Below are 16,960 nucleotides of genomic sequence, written 5' to 3'. Positions count from 1 at the left end.
CTAGATGTTTTTGTAAAGCATAAGCATATCAAAACTTTCCACTCCAGTACTTGATTCCAGCTCATCCTTTCATCTCTTCCCCACCGAGTTACTCTTATCCACCCAATCTTCCCTCTCCCACAACAAAATCAATGCAACTTCCATGCACCTTCAAACTATGCAACTTCACCTCCAAGATCCCAATGCAACACCCTCAGTAATAAGGACTTGCTATGATTTTCATCTCCAAAGGTCTTACAAACACTAATTCTCACAGGTCTCTGCTAAAGTATGTATTGAAATAGTACCTCATTTTATAAAAAGGGGGAAAAGACTGGTTAAATGAATTGTCCAACACAACAAAGGATATCTGTGTCCAAATTTAGAACATAGGAGTAGTTCCTGGATCCCAGCGCTATGCTCATACCATTAGGCAGCACCCTTATCAACATCAGGGAAAGTGAAAGTTTGAAAGAAACGTAATCAAATCGAGATTCCAATTGGTGAAAGAACAGAATTGATGCAAGAACCTAAGGTCCATTGACTTTCAATAGGAATTAAGCTCCTACATGCCTAGATAACTTTTGAAAATGTTAGCCAACATTCCTACTTGAGCCTACTTTGAACTGTTCAGCTGTTTCAGGAAACAAAGGGCCAATCAGTAATTTAAGATTTATCAATTTGCATGTCACCCAATGCATCATATACATTTAGCAGTTGATATGGGCCATGCTATTTGGATCAGGGTGGGGGGGAGGGAAAGAGTTCAGAACCAGGGCTCTTGTCAGAACCTCTTTGCTTCATAGATATTGGATGTTCCTCTTTATTGTACACTGCAAGAAAGTGCCGATAAACAGATACACATTGTGCACAAGAGAGCAGACTGGAACCAGCTCTGCAGTATTATGTAATGTTAATGAGAATCCTAGCGTCACTACAATTTGAGGCACCAAACATCTGTATAAGTACATCTGAGCAATCTGATGCCTCTTGGTATCGGACAATAGGATTGTTCATATAAGGCCATATAATACACAAGGGCTATTCACTCAGAAGATTTTGCTCTTTCCTGAAGCAATAAGTGCTAAGTGATGCTCAAGTACAGTTCACCATTATTAGCATAAATAAGGAGCCACCGTGCTTACACTTAGCAAAGCAAAATTCTCCACCTGCCCAGGCCTATCAGCTAGAGTCAGGTTGCGACTGTGGTTGATACTTGGTCTCTGGCTGGTTTTTGTTTATTTTGGGATAAACTGGTTATTTTGAGGGTACTGATGTGAGCTTTTTTCTTTTTCAAAAGGGATCCCATGAAATATTTTGAGGAAAAGAATTCAGCAGCGGGAAGGGGCAAGAGAGAAACCTGGCTGCATGTACCAGGTCCGTGCTCTTCAAGACTGCCCACATGGGTAAGCAGCTAGTCCTTTATATCCCTGTTCCAGGGGCATGAGGACCCCCAAACTGGAATCCCTTGCAGCTTTGCACTGTACATGCCTTGGGCCAGCCCAACACATAGGCATCAACAGTTTGAAGGCATATGTAACTCAAATAAAGACCCACACTAGTATTAGTCCGCTGGTAGCAGATGGACCATACAGAGGCTTAGGAGTCTGCTACTGCATCCACGTTAACAGCACTGGCTTGTTAATTCAGGTGGTAGAGGCTCCATGCTTTTAGATCCAAAAGCCCTGGGGTCAAACTCTGCAGACAAACCAGTCAGGGAGTCATGTCACTGATACTGGATACTGTCTCATATCCAAAATATCTCAGCTTCTCTGGTCTGGCATGTAAAATGCAGGTCCAGTAATCTCATGAGGACAGGCTCTCTCAATTTCTTCCCTGAATTCCTTCTGGCTTTGTTCAGGCCGGGTAACCCGGGAGGAATGTCTCCCATTGTATCCTGCCAGTTTCACTTTGAGATTAATCAGGCAATAGAGGCAGCAAAAACGAGGGGAAAAAAGCAGAGTGGGGAGCGAGTGCTATCTAAACTTTAAAAAAAACTTCACATGAATTTGGGATCCAATTTGATGTTTGGGCAATGGTTCAGGTCAGTACCTATTTTAGGTTCAGACAGCACGCCCAGGCCTACCCCTATACATGGAAATTCCTGATTAAATGAGATGTTGCCATGCATGGGTCACCCCGTAGGCTTTAATGGAAAAAAAAATAATTTAATGTTTCCAAGGGATCCTCAGAATATGGTATCATAAAAGCAAACGTTTCTATGATTTTTCACAAGAACTGTATGGCTGTTCAAAGAGGCAGTGAAGGATCGAAAAGATACAGCAGCCTGAGCTGATGCATGAATGGTTAGGCTAGCATAGGGTGACCAGACCGCAAGGGTGAAAAGTCAGGATGGGGGTGGGGAGTAATAGGTGCCTATGTGAGAAAAAGCTCCAAAAATCGGGACTATCCCTATAAAATCGGGACATCTGGTCACCCTAGGCTAGCAATGGATGAGGATGAAAGGTCAGTGACTAGTAACTGGGACAGCTCTTGCCAAAGGAAAGACGGCCTGTGGTAAAAGCCAGTTTCAAGGCATGGCAAGTAGCCAGGCGAGCTTGCTTCTCCATTTACCAAGGCCTAGGGACAATAGGAGCCATGACTCACAAAACAAAGAGCTGTGGGTTTCATATTTCTTTAGCATATTGCATGTCTATTTCATGACTCAGCGTTGCTGATGGAAATAATTTACAACAGTATAAGGCCTGGTCCCCACTAAGCCCCCACTTCGGACTAAGGTACGCAAATTCAGCTACGTTAATAATGTAGCTGAATTCGAAGTACCTTAGTCCGAACTTACCGCGGGTCCAGACGCGGCAGGGAGGCTCCCCCGTCGATGCCGCATACTCCTCTCGCCGAGCTGGAGTACCGGCGTCGACGGCGAGCACTTCCAGGATCGATCCAGGATCGATTTATCGCGTCTAAACCAGACGCGATAAATCGATCCCAGAACATCGATTGCCTGCCGCCGGACCCTCTGGTAAGTGTAGACGTACCCAAAGTGAGGGAGTTAATTCTGTGCAGGATGGAGGTAAATTGGGGTCTAAATTGAAGATGGCCCTTTGACTGCAGGACAATTCAGGGGTAGCACAGTAGCTCATACTGTGCAGAAAGCAAGAAGGAAGATTTGGACTTTGAAAGGAAAAACCACGAGACAAGAGTCACAACTCAACCTCAGCTCTATATGTCAGAAATATTCAGGTATTTAGGACCAAACCTCAATTCCAAGTTTTCATAAAATGCTGAAGTGGAAGCACAGCTCTCAGAAATATTTGAATTACATTTACATCCTGGGGGAGGGACTTCTTCCATCAGAAAATGCCTCCAGAATGGTTTGTATGGAGCATTAGTCAACAACAGTCAAGCAGACAAGGTTTTTCACATGGGAGCAATTTTTTTCACTTCCTGGAGTCAGGTGAAATGAGCCTGTAGGCAACATTTCAAGTCTTCTCCCAGGACATCAGAAAGAGTTAATGTAACACTAGCAGAGTGTGCTGGAATATGAAATTAAAGCTCTCTCCTTAACTGTCATCAAAAAATCCAGAGTCACTTTCTATAAGTAAACAGTTTTAAAAATTATAACTACTGTGAAGTTAATCAGGTAATAGAAGCGTCTATTTGTCATTCCTCATTATAGTTCTAGGGTGAGAAAGCATTTGCTGAAGTCCAAACTTTGCCCATATTGAATTTCCAAGAACCCGTCTGCTTCAGTCTGTTAGATTTGATATCGATTTGGCAGAATAACCTTTTTCTCTATCAAAAAATAGCATGTACAGTCCCTTTACAACTCTGAAACAATGCATAAGGGAGATCAAAGAGGAAAACCTCTTTTTGCCTCCAGTCTGTGGAAATAACGTGGGATCCAAAACCTGCTGCATACTAACTCACTCCGGGGAGGAAAAAACAACAGAGGAGAATGTTATCATCCAGACAAAAAGAACGTAAAACAACATGAAAAGCTGGGACTAATTCCAGATATGAAGAATCACAAATATCACAGATCAGAAAAGAAAAAATACAAAACAGATGCAGAATTCTTCAAGAAATAATGAGGGACACAAAGGGACCACAAAAACGACAACCCTAAAACACAGATCTCAGCAAGGTTAGATACTATGAAAAAGCAACCGCCCTTCGGGAATGAGTGATTTAGCTTTAAGAACAGAGAGCCTCAACGGAGATAAAAAAAGTGCTTCTGTGGTTCCCATTAGCATTCACTGAGTGTTGCTTCCAGAGTGCAATGCTTGGAGAAGTTCAGTGAGCAGCAGCTTATCTCCCCAAATAGTGACAGTGTAGCTTTCCATTACGCTATGTAAACTTCACTTAAAAACTCTCTCCAAAAGTTGCATGGGGGAAAAAAAAGCAGCCATTTAATTTTCAAATACATCTTCCTTGACTTTGACAAAGGACCAGTGCCCTTTTGATGAGCAAACAGGCTCTCCACTTCCCCAAGAAATGCAATTTTGAAGAATCCTGACAGTCTCAATGCAGATGGGGGTATATTAAAACGGAATCCTAGCTAGTCCTTCTTATATTGACCTCCTGGACCCGCCACCACCTCACACAATCCCATTCTTTAGTGGTTGACCTATAGAGCATACAGCAGCATCCGCTCTGAAACCAATTCTGCCACCCTTGTTAGATGCGACAGTGCTATTAAAAAAAAGCAATAACCTATCTGTATTGTCCACTAGAGATGGGGCAAGTAATGCCATTTACCCATGTTGCTGGAGCTTTGGGAAAAAATGTGACTCCAGATCTAAAAATTTTCCTGTGGGGGTTCAACCGCCATTTTAAAATCATTTCTCGCTCTAGGTTTCTATTATACACTAATGCTGGGCAATAAATAAATTAATTAAATTGACTGAGTTTATTTCTTTTCTGTTCAGATTGCAATCTTTTTTGCAGACAATTTTCTCAAATTGTTGTTCAATGATTCTTTTTTCTTCCAAATTCATTTACTATGGCTTACTATTCCAAATCCAAACTGTGTAGCTCATTATATGCAATGTTGTAGTAGCTGTGCTGGTCCCAGCATATTAGAGAGACAGGTGAGGTAATATCTTTTATTGGACCGATGAGAGAGACCCCCAACAGAAGATGGCCTAATAAAAAATATTACCTCACTCATCTTGTAGCTCAGTTATGGTTGACGTGTAAGTCACTCATGGTATTGTTTTTATTCCCCAATTGGATGAGCATAACTTATCATCAGGTTGCTAGACAGAAGGCTCCAAAAAGCCAATTTAATGTTTGATTTCCATGAGTGTTTGAGCACGCCAACTTCTAGATTCCTTTCTGGACCTGGTCCAAAGCCGACTGAAGTTGGTGGGAAAACTTCAGTGGGCTTCGGAGCATGTAGGGACGCACAGCTCTCGAATCGCTAGCTTACAGGCGCGGCAAACAGCTGCGGGCGCGCTCGGCGTATCCAGCCGGTGAGTAGAGGGGTATCACGTCGGGGTCACCAGCTGTGGTGACGACACAGGAAAGGAAACAGAACGCCAGGTTTGTTGGTAGCCAGAGAGCTTCAAAAGCCTCTTGCAAAAAGCCTCCCAGGAAAACTTTCTTGGGGTTTTTATTTCTCTCCTTACTTTGTTTACAACACTTCTTAGTGGTTACATTTTTGTGCATAGAAAAGCCAGGCAGTATACATGCACATAAGATAACGAACCCATCTCTTGAGCGCGTGAACACTAGCTGCGAGGGTACAATCAAATCAGCCAAATAAGTTTCCCAAACACAAACGCTGGATTGAAGGTCACTCCTGCCTCGTAGCCATGGGAGCAGTTTGCCGCGCCTGTGGGCTAGCGATTCGGGAGCTGTGCGTCCCTACAGGAGCAGGCCCTCTATCAGTATTCAGACTAGTAAAACTCAGCTGCATAAGCATCAGAGGAAAGTGCTGGATGACCTCTTGAGGTCCCTTCCAGTCCTATGAGTCTTTGAAAGTGAAAAGGGGTACATACATAGCTGAAGCAGAATTCACTTTCCAGTCCAAATATCCACTGAACATTTTTTTCCAGGTTTCACCCAGTTCTACTATACTTATGTACCCGTGTATAGATGGCAGGCAAGACAGGTGATTGAAAAGAGACAGGTAATATATAAATACATTATTCTTCTACCTACAAGCAATTCCTGCTTCAGAACACTTCAGGCTTCCAAGCTAAATACCAAACAGAGTACGCTCCGCAGGTTCATGAAACATTTATGCAACGGTTTCATCTTGTTGGTGTTTCTAAATACAGCTTCTCTGTTGAGTTCTCACTAGTAAAATCTGAGGCTGGAGGCTTCTGCTTTATCTATGGGGATGCCAGTGGCACTGCAAGTTCACCCACAGAACAAGTAGATGCACTGTGCGGCCACAAGTCACTTACTCAGATCAACTCTGCTCATTTTTAAATTATTCATGGTTAGGGTAGCAGTGGCACCTCGCAGCCCCAGTCATGGACCCGGATCCCATCATGCTAAGTGCTGTGCTACAGGGGAGCATAAATCCGTTTTCCTTGTTCTCCAGGGAAATAAGGAGTCAGTGCTGGTCAGCACACTAGGCAGTGGTCTCACACACCAGCTGCCTCGCCATGGTCAAATGTAGTTGCAACAGACCAAGGGCTAGTGGTGCAGCTGTGCTGCTGTCGCATGTCTGGTGAAGACTAGGGTGACCAGACAGCAAATGTGAAAAATCAGGATGGGGGTGGGAGGGTAATAGGAGCCTATATAAGAAAAAGTCCCAAAAATTGGGACTGTCCCTATAAAATCAGGACATTTGGTCACCCTAGTGAAGATGCTCTATGCCAGTATTTCCCAAACTTGGGACGCCGCTTGTGTAGGGAAAGCCCCTGGTGGGCCGGGCCAGTTTGTTTACCTGCCCCATTCACAGGTCCGGCCGATCGCGGCTCCCACTGGCCGTGGTTCGCTGCTCCAGGCCAATGGGAGCTGCTGGAAGCGGTGGCCAGTATGTCCCTCGTCCCTACACAAGCGACGTCCCAAGTTTGGGAAACACTGCTCTATGCCAACAGGAGAGAGCTCTCCTGTTGGCTTAACTCCACCTCTGTGAGAGGAAGTAGCTATGCCGGCGGGAGAAGCTTTCCCGACAACATAAAGCTGTTCACACCAGCGCATAGGTCGGTGTAACTTACGTTGCTTAGGAGAGTGGCTGAGCGACATAAGTTATACTGACGTAAGCAGTAGAGTAGACCAAGCCAAAGACTTATCCAGGAGGACGATCCATGTTCTCCCAAAGCCATTTAAAATAAGTGCAGAGAATCTGCTGTTCCTTATGCTTAACGCTGAAGGAAAATGGAAGTAACTCCCATCCTCCCTCATCAGCTCAAGCTATAGTGAAATATTTATAGTAAATTCTTTAGCTGCTGAGCCTACAGATATATTTCAGTTTAACAAGATAGGGCAGAGAGAGAGAGAGAGAGAGAGAGAGAGAGAGAAACCATCCCAGTCATCTACACATCCCCATACACTTCTTCTTGGAAAGGTTTCTCACGTCCTGGATAGAACTTCTGGTCAAAACAGTTGGGGGGGGGGTGAGGAGGAGAAGAGAGCCACCCAAAATAGCCAATAGCCCTGTGGTATTAGGGCTTTCACTTCAGAAGAGGGAGACCCAGGTTCAGGCTCCGCTTGATTTAGAGCAGTGACCTGAACCTGGGTCTCCCTCATCCCAGGTGAGCCCCTTAATCATCAGGCTATAGAGTCAGTCTTGCTATCTCTGGCCCAATGTATATTTAATTAAGTTATTGAAAATGAAACAGTTTCAACAAGCCAGATTAAGAGGGAGTGACTAACTCCATAACCTGGCAGTTAGAGCACTCAGGTGGGATGTAGGAGACCCAGGTTCAAGGCCCTGTTCCAAATAAGGCAGAGCCTGAACTTGGGTCTTCTACATCCCCAGTGAGTGCCTTCATCCCCATGTTATTGGCTATTTTGGGACTGGGGTCCATTTAATTCCAATATGGAATGAAAAACAAAATGTCACAACCGTGATATGGAATTCTTGTTTTTCGGCCGGCTCTACTTATATATAGCATCTCTTCTAATACCAGCTAATCACACACACACACACTTTTTTTTAACATTACAAAGCCAAATTCCATAACTGTAGGATGCAGTACCCTGTATTACCAGTATATAAACACCTAGGGCCAAACACCTGATGTTCTTAGGTAGGTTTTACTCATCCCATCGGATTCAATGTGGTAGAACCCTATTGAGCACTTTAGGATATGGACTGAAATATGCACATTATTATTTTTTTTGTATAGCATCCTTAATACACATTATAAGTCTGACCCAGAGCCCATCAAAGTGAATGGGAGTCTCTCCGTTCACTTCAAAGGGCTTTGAGTCAGGCCCTCTAGCTCAAAATGCTTTACAAAGTTAAAAATAACAAATGTAAGCAGATGAGAAAAGTGCAGGCAATGAAAGAGTGCAGGTTTCAGTTGAGTTTGCAAATAGACCGATGGCACTCTACATCACATGTCCTTCTAGTGTTGGGTATTAATGCACAGAGAAGGTGTTTACCAGTAAACACTGTAATTTTAAAAGGCTAGTACAATAAATACTAACCCAACAGTGAACCCTGATATTTATGAGGATTGATTTGTGACATCAAAGCATGTTTTGATTGTTTCTGGGCATTGCATGGGGAAAACTATTAATTTTCTAAAGGTAACCACAGCAATTTGTTGGAAAGAGGAGGATCTTAGTTTGCTTCAGTAGAAAAAGACAGGAATAGAACTAGTAGGATAATAGAGAAAGTGATTTGAAAATAGTTTTTATGACTAACCATTGCAAACTCACCACTACTATTCACAGATTCATATAATCTGTTAGCAAATATTTGGATGGGCATTGGTTCGTCTGAAATATTCATGAATCCTGGAAATTGCACAGGTGACATTTCATCTGAAAATTCATACCAGAAGTGCATTCTTCAGCATTCGTTTATCTTCTGTGTAAAGTTTCAAAGTCAGTCGGTCAGAAAGCAGAAGCAATACCTTGTGACAATTCACAGAATAAATCAGACACGCCCAAGGCAAATAGCTTGCCAGCAGTGCAGAGTCTGGAATTTATTTGCAAAAGCTATTGAACACATATTTACAGATCTGTCCAGATATGGAAAAGTACATGAAAGATTTGCAAGCAACAGGGGCTAAATTCACAATCAAGACTTATCAATAAAGTCAGCCTGATGTTGTCTGCTGCAGGCCTGCTCCAGAGTCTGCTCTAGGTCACATTGTACAAGCTGTGGCTTCCCTCCTTATAGCATACGCCATAGCACACTTTTCTTCCTTCCACAGTACAGTGTCCTTTGCAGATCCGCTGTCAAAATTCTATGTAGGGCATTTCTGTCTAAGACTCCCATTGAATGAAGAACAATACGGTGCTTTCGAGGGTTTGGAACAAGATTAAAGGGATAAGCCACGGAGTTAAAACCAGCATGAACTGAAGTCATATGATCAGATTGCTCCCAGCAAATGAAAATATGATTTTAAAGAGCGCTAGTAAAAGCTTGTTTTCCCCCAGAACAAACCAGCATTATGAATCATCTAAACACACCAGATGTAGGCATGGGCAAATATTTGAGCACCTGAGCTATTTCTCCATGCATTTGTGGATACAGCACTCCATTAGTCCAACGTGTGTTCATGTCGCTTGTCATTCATGCAGCTGGAGCAAATAGTGGCAAAAACTGCCCACAGATATTCATGAACATTTGGAAGAAGTTCTGTTCATCAGTATTCACAAGAGTTTCATGCTAGCTATCCATGAACATCTGAGCTTTACTAATGCAAATCGACACCAAATGTGAATTTTAGCACAAATGACTGAATATTTGTCAAAACAGAACCCTTTTTGCAGGAATGTACCAATTCCAATGAAACCGTCATTGGGAAGGTTTCTCAAGTTCAGGATTGGATTTCTGGTCAAAACCAGAGAGACAGACCCAGCCCAGAATAGCTGTCTGGGCTATTAGCTATTCTGGGATGGCAGTCTCTGTTTTTCCCACAAAAAATATTTTTTTTTAGAAAAACTCTAGGTTTCATTCTGATGCAGAATAGGGAAAAAAAATTAAAATCTCAGTAAAAAATATTTACAGGTCATAAAAACGATTTCCTGCTTAGCTCTATCCAGCACCTTTCCTGTAGCTGCACTGGCTCTGCTATGCTGACACAGTCCAAGTGAGTACAGGTGTCTCAGAATTGGCAAGAGAATCCAGGGAATAAGTCATTTTTCTTTATAGGTTTGTACTGAAAGCCAGGTTTGTACTGAATTCCCCAGGACACTACTTCTCCAGAGCCTGGCTACAGATGTTCATTCTGGCAAAATTTTTGACGGTTACATCCAGTTCTCTCTTTTCACACCTGCCCATAACATGCAAGTGAAAATAGCAGCTCAGGACCCTCTGCAAGTTCCCACATAAACTTCTAGTGTTAAGGAATGGGACTTTCACCTGGGCATCCAGAATCCCCACCAACAGGCTACTTGAGGCTTTAAAGTTTGTTCTCCTGCTGCATATTGGGTATATTACAGGACATTTCTTTCCAGCAGAAAAATGGCTAACAGCAGTCTTTTCACCTTTTAATATGTATGGCAATGTTACCTTCAACTGGCCAGAGACATCGAAGTACAGTATCAGGAAAAGGAAAGCCATTTAACTTTCAAGTGGTAAAGAGAAAAGCTAGATATGGTTAGAATTATGTAGATGTGTCTATCCTCTTAAATAAAAACATCTGGGTTCCCGCTAGTAACCAGAGTGTGAAGTCTCATTTCATCTGGGATAAGCAGGGCAAAGTAGAGGAGCAGACTTCCCTTGCAAATGTACTGGCATTTGGGTTAAAAAACATGGAGCAAGTCTGGCCTGGATGTCTGTGAATACAATTCTGCTGGAGCAGCATACAAGTGGGAACTAGAATCTGGCCTCTAGTCTCCAATATGGTAGACCCACGACTCATCCACTTAATCACATTCTATTTCAGAATGCATATACTTGGTTGTGCTGACTCTGACCATGTGACCCCAATTTGCAATTCCCAACTGGTGTTGAGAAAGCAGTTGTATAAGTTATCGGCAAAATGTGTGCCATGCCCTGTCTAATGGTAGGACCATATAAAGAATAACAGCCAACTGCTATCCGTCACTGCATGTAAAGGTCCTAGGATATATTCTCTCTGATGACCCAAACAACAGTCAGTAAGGTTTCACAGGATGGAATTTCTGCTCTTTCAGATTTTTTTTTAAAGCAAACTAGGGAATCGCATACAAAAACATTCTGAAAGTATGTTACTATTGCAAAGTCAAGTATGCAAAAGTTAGGAAATACCAGTATTAAGTTCGCCTAATCTTTCCCTTTGATCATATGCATTTTGATAGGGTCTTCAATTATATGATTATGTACTCTGTTGTACAGGAGCCCTGACTCATCAGCAAATAGGATAGACAATGAAAGTGGCAGAGTATTGCACGTAAGGAAAGGATGTTCTTTTAAGTTGAAGGCACTGGACGGGGACCCAGTAGAGCTGAATTTGATTTCTAGCTATACGAGAGACTTTATCTGTCTTGACAGGCAATACCATCATAATGCATATGTACAAGGGGGCTGAATTAAGGTTGCATAGGCTCAGGGCCGACCAGAGGAGGGAAGGGGGGGACAATTATATTATGCCTAAGAGGCCCCCAAAATGTCTAACATCTGTAAAGAAAGTGAAATGGGAGGGGATAGAGTCTCAGCAAACATGATGTACTGGGGCCCAAAATTTATCTCGACAGTCATGCATGGCCTACATTAATTCTGGCACACAGTAACTTCTGAGCTCTTGATCCTCAATGTTCTTTTAATACAATTTTTTTGTATGCAGCTACAATAGAGTTTGGGATGATTCTTCAGTATAATCCAATGTGAGTCTATGTGGTGTCTCAAGAGTTTCTCTTCAAAACTGTTAGGCCAGTTCATGCAAGTCAGGAAGACTGAAGTGAGGTGGAACATCATTAGGAAAACAGAATAGGAAACTGGGAACTTGGTAAAAGATTCTATAGCAAGGATGCCAGCAACTACCCCAGAGTTTGTGCTAGAGCAATGTTGAGCTTTTCAAAGAGGAAAGTCACTGACTGCCCAAACAGAAGTCATGAATCTTGTAACCATTTTATCTGCAAATATAGATAAGCAAGAGATTAATCTAATATTAGGAGACAAGTATTCACTTTATCTTAATTGTGTTCTACACCTTGGTAATTACTTTAACTCTACTAGAGGATTATACAATATTCCATTTCTTGCTGTGTCCATTACTGTCAGAAAATGCGGGATGTATGTAAAGATGAAGCTATTGTACATTGATTTAAACCTCACCTGTGCAGACAAATAGCGTTTCCATAAATTAATTTCTTACAGAATCATGATTAGGAAGAAAATGTCAAAGTGGAAAGGTTTGAAGAATCCAGGTTGTATCCAGATTTTATTTTTGACAAGCTGTCGTTAAATGTGGACAGGAAATTGGATGTGTGTCTTCTTTGGTTCTTTACAACATATAAAGGCCTTTAAGTCCCCCCAACCCCCACAAATATTCTGCTTTGCCCCACCCCCATCAGGAATTCAGGGCTTTTAATTCTGTTCTTTCCTGGAAGTCTCTGAATCCCTGGAGAATATTTAGATATAGCCATTCTACTACCATCACGGTGACCCTGTGCTTAGATGAAACCAGCTTAATGGTGACAAACATCTGGCTGAAGCTGAACCCTAGAAAGACACAGGTGATGTTCATGGGCAGAGGAAAGCATCTTGAAGATTTTGTAGTCATGGTGCAGTCTCCTTTGGTTGAAAGCACACACCCACAATTGGTCCACTCAGTCTGTAGAGTAGGAGAGCTCCTGAATTTCCCCACTAAGCTGTCACATAGCAGCATCCATGAGTAGTGCTTTCTATATTCTCCAGTTGACTAGGAGATGCTAACCCTGGCAGATGATGGCCTGACCTTGGTTATTTATGCCTTTGTCACCTCTCAGCTGGACTACAGCCACATGAGATACCTGGGCATGAAGCTTATGAAACTCCAGCTGGTACAGAATGCCACAGAGCATCATCTCAGCAACAAGGCTGCCATGAGCTGATCAGACCTGTCCTTCACTCCCTACAATGGCTTCCATAGGCACTGACTCCGTGGGTGCGCCAAGGCTGGAGCACTCAGGGGGAAAAAAAAATGGTGGGTGCTTAGCACCCACTGGCAGCACCCCATCAATGCCTCTCCCCCCAGCGCCTCCTGCTCACTGGCAGGCCCCACCAATCAGCGCTTCCCCCTCCCTCCCAGCACCTACTGTGGATCAGCTGTTTCCCGGTGTCAGGAAGTGCTGGGGGGAGGAGGGCAGAGCGATGGCACAGCACGCTTGGGGGAGGGGGCAGAACTGGGTGGGGAAGAGGCGGGGCGGGGGCAGAGCGGGGGTAGGAAGGCGCAGGGCAGGGGTGGGGTGGGGCTTTGGAGGAAGGAGTAGAGTGAGGCGGGGCCTGGGCGGAGCCAGGGGGAGCACCTCCCCGGCAGATTAGAAACTCGGCGCCTATGCTGTCTTCTCGCAGAATTTCAAATCAAGTTCACTGTCTCGGTCCTTATTTTCAAAGCGCTCCATGGCCTGGACCCGGGATATCTAAAAGAGCCTAAAGTTCTGGAATGGAGATTGTGGTTGACAATGGAACTCTACAATAAGGGTAAAGCTCATCTTTGCAGGATCCCAAACTTTCCTCAGGGGCTGGTTTGAGACTGGAATCAACGTCCCAGAAGCGAAGGCCATCACAAACTTCACCACTTTCCACATCAAGTGCAAGACATATTTCATTGACTTTGACTTCACTAACAAATACATAGCAACATGTTTAAAAACAAAACAAACAAACAAACCCCCCCCAGCCAAAACAAGACATTCCACTGCACAGGCTTCTCCCCCCTGGGGAGAGGATGGGAAAACAAACAACACGTGACAGATGTTGGTCACATTGTTTAATGCACTTCTGGAAGGTGCTCAGACACTATGGTAATGAGTGAGGTATAAAAACCTAAAAAGAACATGTATATCAGCCCAGACACCAAGGATGTGAAAACTGATTAACTGAAGGAAAGTAATTTGGGCCGGGGTGCTCCATCTATGTTCTATCTTAGATAGTATTTTCTATAATGCCCATCACTATCTTAAGTGAAGACTTTAGTACAGTATCTACTGCTTTGTTAACACCCATTTAACTCTAATGTCTATTATGCTGCTGGAAAAATATTTATCACCCTTGCCTCTTCCCTTGACCTTTCATCCCAATCTACATCTTCTTTCTTGAGAAAACCACCCTTTCAGGTCTTCTTTTGACTTCATAGAGAAGCAACAAAAGGACACAAACCCATGAGTCTGCAGCTGAGAGGACCTTGATAATCCTTTCCTGGATCATTGAGCAAGACTCATTGATTAGAAGAGGTAGAATATTCCACCAAATCCATTTCCTGCAGAGTGGTGGGGAGGCATTGCTGTTCCAGATCATCCTTCTAGATGCGCATGAGGAACATTCACAAAAATATTTTTGTGGATGTCCAAATACTAAATAATAACATCTCTATGGACAGCCTGGCGTGGGCTACTGTAGATACAAGAATTCTGATTCTACACTTGTAGACAAATTAAGACAAAATACAATTTCCTTCCCACCAATGCAATTAGAGCTGATCAGAAGTTTTCCAATGAAAGAGTTAAGTCAGAAAATGCCAATGTGTCAAACCCACAGTGTTTTGGGAAACCACTTGGCATTTGATGACTTTTTGCTGCACCTGTCAGAGTTCCAGCTGAAACCAGCCTGCCTGGTTCCCTGCCAGATTTCCTAGCAGGGTGCTCGGGACTCCAGGGGTTCCTGGGTCCATGGCCCCAGAGCAGCCCCACCATGCTGTCTATCCCGAGGTCTGAGAGCCCCCAGGGCTTCCAGTCTCCCTGCAGTAGTGTGGGAGCCTGGAAATACTGGGCGATTTGACCCTAGGTGGGAATTGGCTCCAGGCTCTGCAACCGGGAGCTTTAAAATCCAAGGGACTCCTGGCTCGTAGCTTGGCTGTAGCTTCCAGGCTCCCTGTTCCCAGAGCTGGAAGTATGGCAGCCACAGAAGCCCCACCTCAAGCCTGGGCTCTCGGGGGCTAGGGTCCCAGCACTGCAGTAGGGAATCTGGAAACCTTGAGAACCCAGGATCATGCAACAACAACCCCTGAAAGCCAAGGCTCTGAGGACTTCTAGGCTCCCTATCACTAAGCCAGACTGAGTGGGCAGCCCAGGAGCCAGTTAGGTTGGGAGTTGGGAAGTCCACATGTCCGGACTGCCCACGGGAACCTTGACAGCTGCTGGCATGATTCATGTTAGTTTCCTTGCAGTTCACTACCAAATAGCATGAATCATGTCAATTTCATTGAGCAATTGTCCAGGATCGGGGAGCTTATTTTGTTTCAGAAACACCCTGTTTCAGGATTTTCAGAATAAATCTTTTTGGACTCTCCAATTGACAGCAAATTTCAAACAAAGTTGGTTTCAGTCTAAATTGGACCAAACAGAAAATTTTGAAAGTGTTTCTGTAACAATGTAGTCCAAATGGTTTTGGTGCACTCATCAGCACTAACTAAACAATTTCTCACTGGATTCTGGCAGCATTTCAGCATGGTTATGTCTCCGTAATGTTTCTAAGTTAGGCCATGTCCACACTACAAACTTTTGCTGATGCAGTTTACATTGTCATAAAGCTGCCGCCGTTCGTATATCACTCATGCACATGCACACTTGGCTCCTGGCATTGACCCTTCATGTATTCACTAGGAGTGCTTGTGTCTATGCACAGTGCAGTGCACCATGGATACGTATCCCAGCGTGCAATTCACCCCAGCATCCAGCACACTGTCTTTTGGGAAGTTTTGGCAATGCATGGTGGATCAGAAATGAGTCACGCAGGGGTGACTGGGAGCAAGGGTCAACTTCCCAGCATGCAACTTTCACCATCCCCATATCATCTATATTCCATAATTTTCACACCTTTAAAAAAAAAAAATCACAGGAACCTGTGCAGTCCTCCTTGCTGTCTGCCATCTCTGACAGAAGCATGGAGCTTGCACATTTCTGCACTATTGTCACGAGCACTGCAACCACAGGACACACAATCTTCTGATATTTGCAGAGCCGCAAGAGGGACCAAATCAGCAGGGAACTTGATAATTTCATGGGGGACAGATTGATGTGGGACATTGCGTGAACTAATTCAAGGTTGTTGATGGCATTCACGGAGCAGCTGGAGATGGTGAAGCACCACTTCTGGGCCCAAGAAACGAGCACTGACCAGTGGAATCACATGGTAATGCAAGCTTGGGATGACAAGCAGTGGCTGTAGAACTTTCCGACATGCAAGGCCACACTCCTGGATCTATAAAAAGCAACAGAGGGTCCTGTGGCACCTTTGAGACTAACAGAAGTATTGGGAGCATAAACTTTCGTGGGTAAGAACCTCACTTCTTCAGATGCAAGACTTTTTACAGATTCAGACTAACACGGCTACCCCTCTGATACTTGACTCCTGGATCTGTGTGCCGAGCTCGCCCCAGCCCTCCAGCACAGGGACACCAGAATGAGAGCTGTGCTGACACTGGAGAAGTGAGTGGCGACAGCACGGTGGAAACTTGCAATGCCGGTTTGCTACCAGTCAGTGGGAAATCAGTTTGGAGTGGTCATCATACAGGTGTACAGGGCCATTGTCTCCTGCTACACATGACTGTGACTCTGGGCAATATGGATGGATTTGCAGAAATGGGGTTCCTGATCTACAATGGAGCGATAGACAGCATGCATATTCCTATTTTGTCACCAGTCCACTTTGCCATAGTGTACATCAACAGAAAAGGCTACTTTTTGATGTTAGTGGAAGTGTTGCTGGTTCATCAGGGACTCTTCACTGACATCAGCGTTGACTGGTCGGGGAACGTGC

The sequence above is a fragment of the Chrysemys picta genome, chromosome 14 (genome assembly GCF_011386835.1).
Source record: "Chrysemys picta bellii isolate R12L10 chromosome 14, ASM1138683v2, whole genome shotgun sequence".
NCBI classification, from domain to species: domain Eukaryota; kingdom Metazoa; phylum Chordata; order Testudines; family Emydidae; genus Chrysemys; species Chrysemys picta.
The sequence above is the reverse complement of the archived record's forward strand: the minus strand, read 5'-3'. Positions refer to the sequence as shown.